Below are 13,992 nucleotides of genomic sequence, written 5' to 3' on the forward strand. Positions count from 1 at the left end.
TCAATCAAGCTAAAAACATATAACTCTAAATAAGGAACAAAGTAATAATACAAGTAAAAATTAAGAGGTGATAAAACTAAGAGGAGAAATAAAGAGAAACTGATTTTTGGACAAAATAAAAAATTCATAAAGAATTACTAATTTTAATTCAAAAAAAGGAGAGAATACAAATCAATGAAATTATAAATGACCCAGAGATAATAAACATAAAAGGAAACAATATCATTACTGAATATTACATATAAGTATATTCTGGCAAATGTGACAGCAAAAAATAATAATTAACTACAATGATCATCCTACTGAATAAAAGAAAAAAATTATTTATTAAATACTCATTATGTACAACACACTGTGCCAAAATCCCCAAACTTGCACAACAGCAAAAGTATAAGTAGAAAAATTTAGTAATTATAGAAGGGCTAAGACAAATGATCAAAGAATTATCCCACTCCCCCCAAAATTAAAAAAATAAAACAAGGTCAGACAGGATGTATCCAGCTCTCCAAGAATAAATAATCCCTTTAACACAGATTATTCTGTTTATGAATATAGAGAAAGAGGGAATATACCTTTCATGAGGAAAATATGGTGCAAATTTTAAAAAATCTCATAAAGGCAACATAATGAAAAAGAAAAGTATTTCCTTATCTTATGAATTTACATGTAAAAACATTAGACTTATAATTAAGCAGGCCTTTCCCTAAGCATAAAAAGTTAGCTGAAAAAGAGAAAAACTGTCTTCCAAATAAGAAAATAATGAAGAGACTTTATAGGACTAGACAAAGTCATAGTCATAATGAAATTTATGTAGGAAAATAAGCAAGAATATGAAGAAATACATGAAAAGAGCTGAAATGGATTGCTGGATAACTAAATTTTAAAACATAATGCAAAGCAGGTATAAAAAGCATCTGATGAAGTAAAAAATTAAAAAAAAACCCCCACCAATGCTCTAGATATACTAACTGTCCAACTAAGTGAAAGAAAAATATTAATGTTATAACAATTATTCAAAGAAAATGGTCCACCTCACTTATAATCAAAGAAGCAAACAGAAAGAACTAGAAGGTACCACTGCCTCATAACTTATTACATGCATCAAAATAATAATTCATTGCAATTAGATTGTGCAGCAATAGGTATCCTCTTCCAACACTGGTAGAATTACAATCTTGTATCATCTTTTTGGAAAGCAATCACACTAAAAATTTAAAAACTAATAACTCTCTTTGAATAATTCCATAGTTGGGATTTTATACTGAAATCATAATCAAAAACAACAAAAAATAGCTATGTGTACAAGATGTATTCTGTCAGCATTATATGCAACTGCAACACAAACGTAGAAACAACCTAAATGTCCAATAGGTGAAATGTTTAAGTAAATTGTAATATGCTGATATTAATAGAATACTATACTACAATTAAGACTTACAACTATGAACTATATTAAAAATCTGGAAAGAACTATAGGAAATAGAGTGAAAAAAGCAGAAGTAGAAGAATGCATACACATTAACGACAAATTTGTAAGAATAAAGTTTTATCATTGTGTTTTTTCTTCATTCTGGAAGAGGACCATGACATCAAGACGATGCCATGACTTGCAGTTGACTTTGATTTGAGTGAGGGAGGGCTGTGCAAGGTCACCAGCCTCACTCTCTCCTCCTGAGCCATCCGAGTCAGGTGGCTTGATATTCATCAGGACAACTGGAGATGGCCCAGCATGCAAGAATAAAGTTAATTTAAAAAGAAAGAACATGAACAAATTCTCTAAATTACCACTAATTAGAGTAATGCAAATCTATGCAACTTTAAAGTTTTTTACTTTACATTTCACAGACTAAGAAACATAACCAAAGAGGAAAATGATAAATGCTGAAGGGATGGGAAAATAGATAGACTAGCAGTAGTACACTACTGAGGGAGCTATGAATTGATCATGACATTCTAGAAAGCAAATTGGAACTATGTCCCAAAGTTGCATAACCTTTGACCTAGCCTCACCAATATGAGGTGTATGCCTCAAAGAAAGCAAAGAAAGCAGGAGGGGAAGAAAGGACCCACAGATATGCAGAATAAAAGGAGGCAGACTTAGGAGGATGATTTATACAATAACATTATAGAGAAAAATAATTGAAAAACTTTAGAATTCTAATCAACAAAGTGATAAAGCATGATTCCAAAAGACTGATGATAGAACATGTCACTAACCTTGTGACAAAGTGGTGATGAATTTAAAATAAAGACATACATGAACAGGTTTGGACAAGGCCAATATGGAAATTTATTTTGGCTGGACTGTGCAACTAAGGTACTAGGGGCTTTATTTTATTTTTCCACTTGCTCAGGGAGGGCAAAAGTTGGCAGGTGGCACAAAATAATGTTTCAAAAACAAATAAAACTCACAAAGGATATTTATGTTATGATGTGTCACATTTATGTCAATATAATGTATTGCTGCTCAGTGGTATTTCTCTGAATTAAAACTCAGAAACACGCTGCCAAAGAAAAATGGTGACAATATACTTCATCATCTTGCTGCTAATAAAACAGTTACTTCAATATCTTGCTTTGGTAGGGTAGGATGCTAGATATTAACATTATTGGTAATGAATGGAGCGTATTTATTGAAAAAATGTGCTAAGTGCACTGGATTTTTATTGTTTTATTTTTAAATAACTATCTTGGTAAAAACATATAGGCTGCATAATAAACTTTATTTTAAAATATTTAAAGAAAGATTTCCATCCAAAATGGGTCTTAAAAAAAGGACAAAGAATGTAGATGAGAAGAGAAAAACTAAAATTTTGTTATGAGAGATTATGCACCGAATTTAACTGTAAATTGCTGTTAAGCACATCATATTGACATTTTATTAAAAGCTTAAAATTCAACATTGAAAAAGAAAATCTTTCTTTACTCTTGGCTATGGGGGGAGTAAATTTTCATTTTTTGAAACTTGAGATAAACATTTTCACATAAAAACTTTTAAAAATCTATTACAGATTTTTTAAGGACTATATTAAATTTAACATGACAGTTCCTTGCTTGTCTGTTTATCTGTTTTTTTTCTAACAACCTACCTTGCGGTTCTATGAAGCTGTAAAAGGGCAAAGAATCTCAATTCAATTAGGTTTATAACAAGCAATATTAATGACCTTTGTTTTGGATTTTAGGTCTGTGATTTCATTGGTTTAGGGAATTCCCAATACCAATACAAGTGTTCTGTCATTTAAGAGTTCTTTAAGAGTTTCCCGGTGCACTAAGAGGTTAAAGTGTTTTGCTCAGGATCACACCATCTATGCTTCAGAGACTGGACTTGAACCCAGCCAAGGTATCTCCCAACACTCAGGCCCATTTATTAGGCTATCTGCTTTCCAAGTGGAGAATTCAGGGCCAAAAAATAAATTACTTTATATTCTAACTCCACATGGCTACTTTCTGTCTCCACACAGGACATTTCATCTCCTGCCCCTATGACTCTGCACCAGAAAAGCAGTAATTATTGCTTGCAAAGTACTTTCTAAATATTACCACCTTTCATCCTCACAATCACCCTAGAAGGGTAACCCTAGCTAAGTGCCTGAGGCCAGATCTGATCTGGCTTTTCCTGACTGCATGGCCAGCATATTATCTCTGGGGCCAACTAGCTTCACTGTACCTTTTATCCCTTAAACTTTAGAAGGGTCTTGAATTTCCTAGTTGTATTAAAGGCTCAAGCTCAAGAGCTACATCTTGTACCAATCACAATTCATTCACCCTCCCCCCAAAACAACCTCGCTTAAGATACATTTTGCTTTTACATATCTGTACCCGTGTTTTCCCCGAGTAGAATATAAGTTCCTTGAGAAAAGGGAGCACTCCTTTTTGTCCTCTCCCCAGTTTTTAGTGCAGTATCTGGCACACAGCAGGTCTTTAGTAAGTGCTTGTTGAACAGAAGGGAAGTGAAAATGAACTGTACAGGTCTGCCCCTTCAAAGAGTTACTGCTGAAAAGTAATGAAAATAGTTGTGATAGAACAAGGGATAGTGATACTAACAGGGGTACGATTTTTTCTCCTTTACAGAACACCAGGAGGCCAAAAAAAGTCTGCAATCTTCAAAATTCCTGTGAAATAAAGACTCACTTGATTGCATTAAGACATTTTTTCCCAAGGTCACAAAAATAATACTACAAGTTCATTCAGAAGATGTCCAAACCCAATTCTCTCTTCAAATGCCTGTTTTTCAGGTAAGCTGATCCTCTCAGTGATACTCAATTTATTGAAAGGAAAAACTTGTGCTACTGAGTTCTAATTCTTTATGAATACCATACCACCACCAACACAATAAAATCAACAAGATGTGCAATGGGGGAAGTCTCCTAATCACTAAAGAGGGATAAAAGCAGGCTAAATAAAGCCAGTTTAATAGTGTCTCTGAAACAGGCAGGGTCCTAGACCCGAAATCAGGTGAAATAGCTTTGGGTTTACCATCCAGTTCAAAGGGCTAATGCCACGTGCCTACTGCCTCAGTGTGTAATCCAGAGGTTTAACTACAGCAGGGCAACCTCAGTTTTGTCTCAGGGCACCAAAATTTAGAGACTACAAATACCTAAAATAATGGCTTCTGATTATTTTTAAAATTTTTTATGTTAATATTTTAATAGAATTTTCACTTCTTCAGCAGTACAGAAATAACAGAGCATAGTAATCCAAGAACTATTAGTGAAAAGTAGAAAATTACCTGGAAAGAAACCCCTATTTGATAAGAGTTGCTGGGAAATCTAGAAAAGTAGGTTAACAAAAATTAGATTCAGATCATCATCTTATAGTATATGCAACAAAAAATTTCAAAATGGATACATATCCTTTATGTTAGAAGTAATACCAATTTTAAAAATCCAAGATCATCTTATTAAGTACTTTTCATAGGTATGGGGGGATTCTTCCACCAATAAAGATAGAAGAAAAATTATTAAATAGAGCATTATGATTACATCAAATTGAATGCTTTCTGGTATTGCTTTTACATAAACAAAATGAATGAAAGTAGGCTAAGATAACCGGAGAGAAATTTTTTTATCAAATTTCTCTGATAAGTAATAAAACGAGAATCTCAATATCCAAGATATATGAAAAACACAAAAAACTCAAAAGTCGTTCCCCAATTGACAAGTGTTCAAATGATACAAACAATTCTTAAAAGAATGACAAATTATTAAACAAATACTAAATAAAACTTTTACAAAAGACTGCTCCAAATGACCAAAAAAGCAAAGCAAATCAAAACTCAAAAATTGCACCTCACATCGAGAAAAGTGACAAGCAGTTACAAAAACATGGTTACAGGCATGAATGAAGGGAATTTGCTAAAAAACTCCTCTTTTTACAATCAACTTAAATTCCAAGAAGAAAATCAACTGAGTTCTCTGAGGAAATTTACAAACTGTTCCTACTCCAAACTTTTCTGTAGGACCTGGTGAACCTGGTAGCCCTGATCACTCACTTTTCACTCTACTACCTTCCATACCACCCCAACTCTACTTCAATCATTAGTGAGTCCCTGCCTGAAACCACCATATCCCAACAATGCCCAGCCTGATTGATTTTTGCAACAGGCTCACCTTCCAGCCTGTTCCACCCCTTCTGCCATGAAGATAAGCCACCAGAACCCATTCCTCACCACCCCCATAACACTCTGTCATCCTAATGACTGACACCTGAGTGTCACTGTATGAACCCCATTCTTTGTTATCAATAGCCCCACTTTCTTTTCTCATCCCCCTCATCATCAAGGTACCACTCCAGGTCTATCCAACCCTGTTCACCATGTTCTCTGGAATGCCTCTTCCATGAGGAACAAATCTGCTTTTATCTTATAACCTTTCCTTTCTCATTCCTTCCATCTTCTTGCACTCACTGAGACCTGGCCTCATTCTGATGACACAATACACCTAAACCACCCTTTCCAAAACTGGCTACATTTTCACTTACGTATGACCCAACCCTGCTTGGAGATGACGCCACGGAGTCTGAATACTTTCTACTCACCATGGGCACTTCCAAGCTTTCTCTGCCTCCATCAGTAAGTAACTCTCTTTTCAATCTCCTTTAATTCTAGTCCCCCTATTATTTCCAATATATATTGCGTGTAGCATATGTGTGTGTTTATATGTTGTCTCTCCAATAGACTGTAAGTTTCTTGAGAGCTGAAATGTTTTCTTGTCTTTCTTTGTATCCGTAGCACTTAGTACAGGGCCTGGTACACAGTAGGCACCTGATAAATGTTTACTGAGGTTCATTTAATTCATACTAATTACCCAAACAAGATGCTGGTAATGGCTTTTATACACCTCCAAGACATGAGTTAAGTGCTTATCTCACAGTCATTGTCTCCTCCCCAACTTTTGGCCTCATTCTAGGGTTCTTCAACACACATACTGATAACTCCTGAAACATTCTACCTTCCCAGTCCCTAAACCCTTTTCTTTGCTCATGACTTACCTACTCCTCCACCCTACCTCAGCTATACAGAGATGCTCATACCCTTGGTCTTGACATTCTTCCCCCTAACCCCCCTCCCCCAAACTGAAGCCTTTTACTGAGAATTCCCTGTTGTCCCTTCCTTCTTATCTCACACCACTCATATTCCTTTCCCACAATCTCCTTCACCTGCCTCACATGAAGGTTGTCCTTCTTGCCAAGGCTAATCCTCTCTACATACATAAGTGCTTATATTCTATCCCATCTTTTTCAGCCCAACGGCCCCTTTTTCATCCCCACTTTCTCAATAATCTTCAATCTCTCCCTTTCTACTACTGGCTTCCTTGCTCCTACACCCCTACGTTTCTCTCCTCCATCCTCAAAAAACCTTTCACTCCACCAGTCCAGCCCTGATAGCTATCTTCCTATATCTCTCCTCCCTTTTGCAGCTAAACTCCTTAAAAAAGCCATCTACAATTGGTGCCTCCACTTCCTTTGCTCTCACTCTCTTATCTTCGGTGTCTGGCTTCAGATTTCATCTTTCAACTCAAAGTTCCATCTCCAAAATTACCAATGATTTCGTGACGGCCAAATCTAATAGCTTTTTCTCAGACTCCATACTTTTTGACCTCTCTGAAGCATTTAATACTGTGGATCCCTCTTTTCTTTATGATCTTCTCTGTGGGTTTTCAAGACAATGTTCCCTTCTAGTTCTCAGTTCTTTAATCTAATAAGCTTTTTACTGCCCCGTGCGGGTCTCTCCAGATGAAAATCTAGCCAAAAGGGGCCTTAAGGTACTTATAATGACAGAATCGGGAGCTCGAAACCACCCCAAGTTCGATCCGGTCCGACCTCATCGGAGAGAGGGCAATGAGGGCCAGGGGATCAAGCTACTCCCCAAAGGTCACAGGTCGTGGAGAGCTCCAGCTCTCTATACTTCTCCTGGGCTCCTCTCTCCCATCCCCCCAACGCGTCCCATCACTCACTTGCACACTTTTTGACTTTCTGGACCAAACGTATCATTGACAAGGAGACAATCTCACCCCCCTTCAAAGATTACGGGGATGCTGATGGTCCAGAAATTTTAGGGGAAGTCAAAAACGCGAACTAGAAGCTCTTCTAGAAGACAATCTTTTAACCACATGTGGCAAATAATAACCTTTACGAGAAAAGCCAACTCCAGGCCTGCCCTGGAGTGCCTCCCTTAAAGGCTCCCGCACGTCAACACGCCCCCACCCTAAACAAGCTCTATTTATGGCACGGCGGCCCAAGTGCGCGATGCAGGGCCATTTGGTGTGGGTGTGGAATGGTGGCTGCTCGGCACTTTGTTCTAGCAAGGAAGTAGAGCGCGGGCTCTGGGACAGATTTAATCTTGTCCGAATGGAATAAACACGTCCTTTCCCTTACAGAATGACCGGGGGTGGGGAACGGAGCCAGTGGGAAAGTGGCCGAGGTCCCGGAGCCCGGTTCTGCAGGCGGGGCCTCCCTGGTGGCCATGGCCCCCCCCACGCCCTCGGTGCCAGGCCGTAGCCAGGCCTCCTCTACCACAGCTGTCCGTTTCCTCCCCCGACCCCTCCCCCCATCCGCCTCCGGGACTGTCCCGGCCCCCCAGCTTCCCGGTGCCCCTGCCCCCGGAGCCACGCCCCGCTGCCCGGCTTATACCCCCCCGGCTCGGCCCCAGCTCCCCGACTCTCTGCTCCCCTGCCCGGCCCCACACCTACCTCCTGGCCTTCCTCAACAGCTTCCCTCACCGCGAAACGAGTGTAAGAGCGGGTCCAAGTGCCGCTTAGAGCCCTGCGCCCCAACGACTCCTCTCTAAGGCCTGCGGGGCCTCCAACGGGGACGAATCACTCCGCCACCGCACAATAGGGCACCCTCCAACCCCCCTCTAGAGCCACTGCGCCTACGCAGTCCGGGGTGGAGAAGGCACGCGCTGGCTAGGATGTTAAGGGGCAGCACATGCACACTTGGAAGTCAGTTCACAGAAGCACGAGCCAAATCCGCGAGGTGCTGCTGCGCATGTGCCCCACAGCCGCTTTTAAAGGGAGGAAAGTAGTTCCTCTAGAAGGCCCACAGCTTGATAAGTTTTGGAACTTTGGAGCCGTTGTAAGGAAAGTTCCTCTGCAGTATCTTCTGAGTTGAAAACATCTCCACGAAAAAAATTCTCTAATAGTTTTTTTTTAATGTTTCATTATGTTTTCCAGCTAGTCAGTTTTAAAAATTACACTATTCAATGTTTCTTTTGAATTGCTCAGCATCTCCCTACTCACGGTAACAAAGCTACTAAGTAACAGAAGAATTCAAATGCTACTTTCTTTTGGAATCCAGTAAACTTTCTATTATATACTCCGTTTGCCTTTCAAAACCACTAGCTAAAGAGCTTTAGGTAGAATTTTAGAGATGAGGAAACTGAGGCTGGGGGAGTTGGACTGATTCTACCAGTCACACGCTGAAAACTGTTTTTGGTGGGATTCCAACACACTGCGTTCCAAACAATGCTATACCATATTTCCCAAATTATTCATCTGCTTGCTTTCTAACTCTGAACACATCTCTTTTTTTCTGTCCCAGTGCCCCTGATTGTTGCTTTTAGATTTTCTTCTACAAAAAATAAAGGAAAAAAATTAAGAAAAGAACCAACGTTTTTATTATAAATTTATTATTTATTTATAAATATAAATAATTATTCATTATTTAGATATATGAAACATAAAGCATATTGCTTTCAAGTTAGGTTTTATATTTAAGCTCTTGGATTGATAACTCTTCTAAATTAAGCCTTCACTTATATTCTGATGCAATTTATGACTCAGACACTACCACCCCACCACCTCGCCCCCGACCAAAAGGTCATCTTAAATTGCCAGAACATTTTTGGCCCAGTCGTTCATTCAAGAGCTTTGAATCTGGTCGTTCCACTTCCAGCCTTAGTGAAAGGCCCTGATAGATAGATGGACTCCACCCCCAGAGGTACCCAACAGGAGGACCTTTGACTGGCAGTTCTTTTTCATTCCTTTATTATGCCCCAGGACTAAGATAAGGAGTTTACCCCTGGGAGGGAAGGGGATAAAATCCAAAGGTGATTTGCTTGGGTTTCCCCAGAGGCTGGGGAAGGGGAGGGGGGGTAAATTGCGGCAGGTAACCCAAACTCCCCAGACTAGCACAAACCAGGTTAAACTCGCCGCCCCGTTACGAAGGTGACAGGGGCGGGGAGAGGAAGAGCCTCGCCTGCGCCTGGCGCCTGCAGACAGGTTGCTCCTTTTCGTCACGTCGCCAGCGCCGCCCTGATTGGCTGCTCCAGTGTCCTCACTCTTCCGTTTCAGCGCACGCTAGTGGCCGCCTCCCGGCGAAGACGGAGCCCCCAGTTTTGTTGAGGTGTCAGCTCTGCTGGGATTGGGGGAAACCTGCGGCGAGTGAAGAGTTACGATCCCCGCCTGCTTCACCCCCTTCTTGGCGGCGTCGGGTTGTTCAGGAAGCCCTTCCTTTGAATAAGGGACAAAAAGGGGGTGCCGTAGCCTTCCTGTCTTTGGTGCTGTTCAGAATTCGAGGGCGGCCGAGAGATTTAATGAGCTGGTGACTGCTCGGTGCGTGAGACTGACCGATAAACTGAGGCAGGACAGGCTAGACCAAGGGAAGCCACCTTCCCTACTTTACTCAGTGGTAGAAAGAAAGCTTGCGGTCTCATTCTCGGACTGTGTCGAGAAGAGTGTTGGGCGTGATTGCTTTATGTCCCGTTGGATTGCACAATAGTTGTGTGTCAGTGTAGACGGCACACTGCATTCAGCACCATTTCCCCCAAATTCATATTTCTCACCCCAAGTACACAGGAAGCCACTCTTTCCTGCATGTAAGGGGTGCTTTGGTCCCATTGAGGGAGCTGTTCATTCATTAGTCAGTTGGAGAGCGTTTGGTTTTATGAGATCCTGCTGCCTAGGAGTCAGCGTTCAGGTGTGTTGTGTGTGGGGCAGGGTACTTGGAGGCGTCTTGTTTAATATCTTCAGTCGTCTTTTCTTTGGGGGAAATTAAAGTTCAGAAAACTTGGAGATTGAATGGGCAGCAGTCTTCCTTGTGTGAAACGGATAATCTATTCTTCTCAGCTTTTTGTGACTTTCCTTTTGTACTTGCGGAAACATTAGCCTTGATTGTAAAACATTAGGGATAACCGTTTGCCAGGCTTTATTTTTCTGGGTATAGTCACATGGATAAAATTGAAGTAAAGTATGTGGGAGACTGCAGGAGAGTGACCAACGAGTTGAATTCCACGCTACAATCTATAAACAAGATAATTGTGAAATTTAATTCTCTTGATGGCATTATTTTTAAAATGCCATCTCTAAACACTCTTACTGATATGGTGTGTCTGCTTGTGTGGGTGGTGACCAGGTTGAGGGAGGAGATGCACTAGGTTTTTAAAGGAGAAACATTTGGATATTGGTGGAATAATAGGTGAGGAGCAAGAATTCTATCAACCTTTCTGCCTTATACTTTGAGGAGAGCTGGAGGAAGTTGTCTTCATTTGGGATATCAATTGGTCAAGGTTTTCCTTGCAAAAGACAGATTTTATGTTAACTTGACGCAATCATTCATTTATAATGTAGTTTCTGAAAAAGGTGAATCAGACTGTGTTTATGAATAAAACTCTATAACTTTTCAAATATACCCCTACATAGCATTTGGATTACATTTTAGTGTTTATTGGCTAACAATGCAGGATTAGTTTAAATTACAGAATGATGATACACCATATAGGGCTAGATCTTTTGGGGGTTTACGTTGAAAATTTCTGGTTCCTATAATGCAGTATCAATTTCTTGTGATAATGTTCAACTTTATCAGTTTCCAGATTAGAATGTTCTTTATTTTTTGTCTGTAATTTCTTAAAATCAGAATTCTTATTTAGAATAGTTCAGTTGACAGAGAAAAAAACTTATTAAAGAAACGCTTTTTCACTTTTTTGACTCTTTAATAGAAAACGACTGTTAAAAGTTAGATCTTATTTAGGTTTTAAGTGAATATACTGGGAGAAAACCCAAATCTCTATGAAACAATTACTGTGGGTTTTTTTTTTAGTGGTATGAGGAGTGTTTTAAGACAATTTGAATAAACAGATAAACTTCACTGACCTGTTGCCTACAACTGATGAGCTCCAGTCAGATGGAAACCACTTCTCACTCCATTGAAATAATTTTGAAGTGTTAATTGGTCCTGTAGTACTGTGTCATAAAACATACTGAAATGGAAAATAATGGAATTACAAGATTATATGTGTTCATTGTCTTAAATATTCTATAACATTTTTCCTACCTGTAAAAATTACCCAATGTTAGGCAAGTTAATTTGTTTTTATCTCTTTGTTCAGAGCTGTATGTGTGTGTATCGCTACTTTTGGGGTTTATAGACACTCCCCATATTCTGAAGAAGTGACCTAAGAATGTGCTGAACCTAAGTTGCACATTGCAGTCTAACTCCTCTGCTCACTTTGGGCAATTGCCACACCATTCTGTAGCTAAGATAGGGAGCTGTTTGACCCCAACACTTCTTCCCTATCTTCTTTCCTTTCCTAAGGATTATAAGTAAACTATGCTCCTCTCATTTTATCCCTTTAATTTCTTGCCCCTCTCCCACTAATTACAGTTAATGTCCATTTCAAAAAATTTTAATTCATACATTTGTTCAATACCTACTGTGTTCAAAACCCTATGCTCTACATTGAGGAAGCTATAAGATTGGATTCCTCATTTTAAGGAGTTTAGAATCTAGTAGGGAAGATAAGGGATATATAATAATGATATAGTTCAGATAGAATATAGTAATTGCTGGAAAGGTATATAGTGCCATAGGAGTTTGAGGAGGGAGATATCATTACCTCAGACTGATGGGGGAGAGAGATTAGGAATAACTTCATGGAGCAAGTAGGTAGAATTTGAGTTAGATAGAATTTCAATATGCATTGAAGAGAGAACACATTCTAGCAAAAGGAAAAGTCAATAGTAAAAGCATGGAAATGAAAAAAGTGTATGGTATTTGTGGAATATTGGTGCATTTTGACTGCAGTGTGGTATTGTGTGCCAAAGAGTAATATGAAAAAAATAGAAAAGGTAGACTGGAGTCAGATTGTGGAGAGCATTGAATTCCAAGCTAAGGTATTTGAACTTTACTCAGTAATAGAAACCATTGAATAGTGGAGTGACATAAGATCTATGCATTAGAAAAATTAGTCTGACAGGGATATATAGGATAAATGAGAATGGAAAAATTTAAAGGATTAGGAAAGGTGGAGGGGAATGATCCTCCTAAGAGATAGAGTCAGAACTAGGGTGATAATAATGGTAATGGAAATAAAGAGAGGGATGTCACAGATATGTGAAAGTAGAATCAATCAAGCATTTATTAGCACTTACAGTTTTTTTAGGTGTGAGGATCCAAATCTGGAGATAGTTCTTGCCCTCAAGGAGTATGCGTTTTGTAGTTGTGAAGGGAGACAGAATGCTAATAAATAGAGCTATAGGTATATACACAACACAAAACTTGTACAAGGTAATCTTGGGGTGGAGGATAGGCCAAGAGAATGATTCTTGAGCAGAATCTTGAAGAACATCATGGATTTCAAGAGGTAGAAGTAACGGAATGGGGAACTGCTAAGCCAGTACAGAGGCATAGAGATGGAAAGATAATGTTTTGTGTTAAAGACCCAGTAAGCCAGGATGATTAGGGTGGAGAGAGTATGAGATGTAACAGGTTGTGAAAAGCTTTAAGTGCCAAATATGAGTTTATATTTGATCCTAGAAGACGCAGGGCACCAGTGAATTTTATTGAGTAGAAGGGGCAGCATGGTCAACTGCATTTTGCGAAAATATATTGACAAGTGGGTGTAGAGAGTGGGTTAAAGAATGAAGAGGCTTGAGTCAGGAATGCTAATTAGGAGGCTCTTGGAGTAGTGTGTATGAGGTGACAAAGGCTGGAACTAAGATTGGAGAACCCATTACATGTGAAATGCAAGGGGAGAGTCTTCACGTTATGGTTTAAATCATGTGATGAGTATAAATAAGTAAATTAGAAGGGCAGGTTTTAGAGGAGAGATAACAAGTTTGGTTTGCCATAAGTTACTTTGTAGGTCTACTTGTGACTTCCAAAGGGAGTTTAGGTATTTGGAAATGCATTTCAGGAACTATGAAAAGAATTTGGAACTAGATTTGGAGACTGGGAATTAGTTTCCTAGAGGTGACCACTGGTTGCCTTTGAAATTTTAGGGAGTAGATTCCAATCCAGAGGTTGGAAGTGATCTGAGGGCAGTACTTTGAATATGTTCTATTCATAAGGGTGTAGAAAGAAGAGCCCACCAAGGCCAAAGAGCCAAGAATGTGTTGCCATAATAATTGACATTTATCTATCTTTCAAGATTGCAAAGCACTTTACATATACTATTTCATTTGGATTATGAAAGCCTGAAGAGATGAGAATGTCTGGGGCTGGTCAGCCTTGTGAAATTCCTTGAAGGGAGGTCGAGGAAGAAACAAACTGAGA

Source organism: Notamacropus eugenii, chromosome X, assembly GCF_028372415.1.
Source record: "Notamacropus eugenii isolate mMacEug1 chromosome X, mMacEug1.pri_v2, whole genome shotgun sequence".
NCBI classification, from domain to species: Eukaryota; Metazoa; Chordata; class Mammalia; order Diprotodontia; family Macropodidae; genus Notamacropus; species Notamacropus eugenii.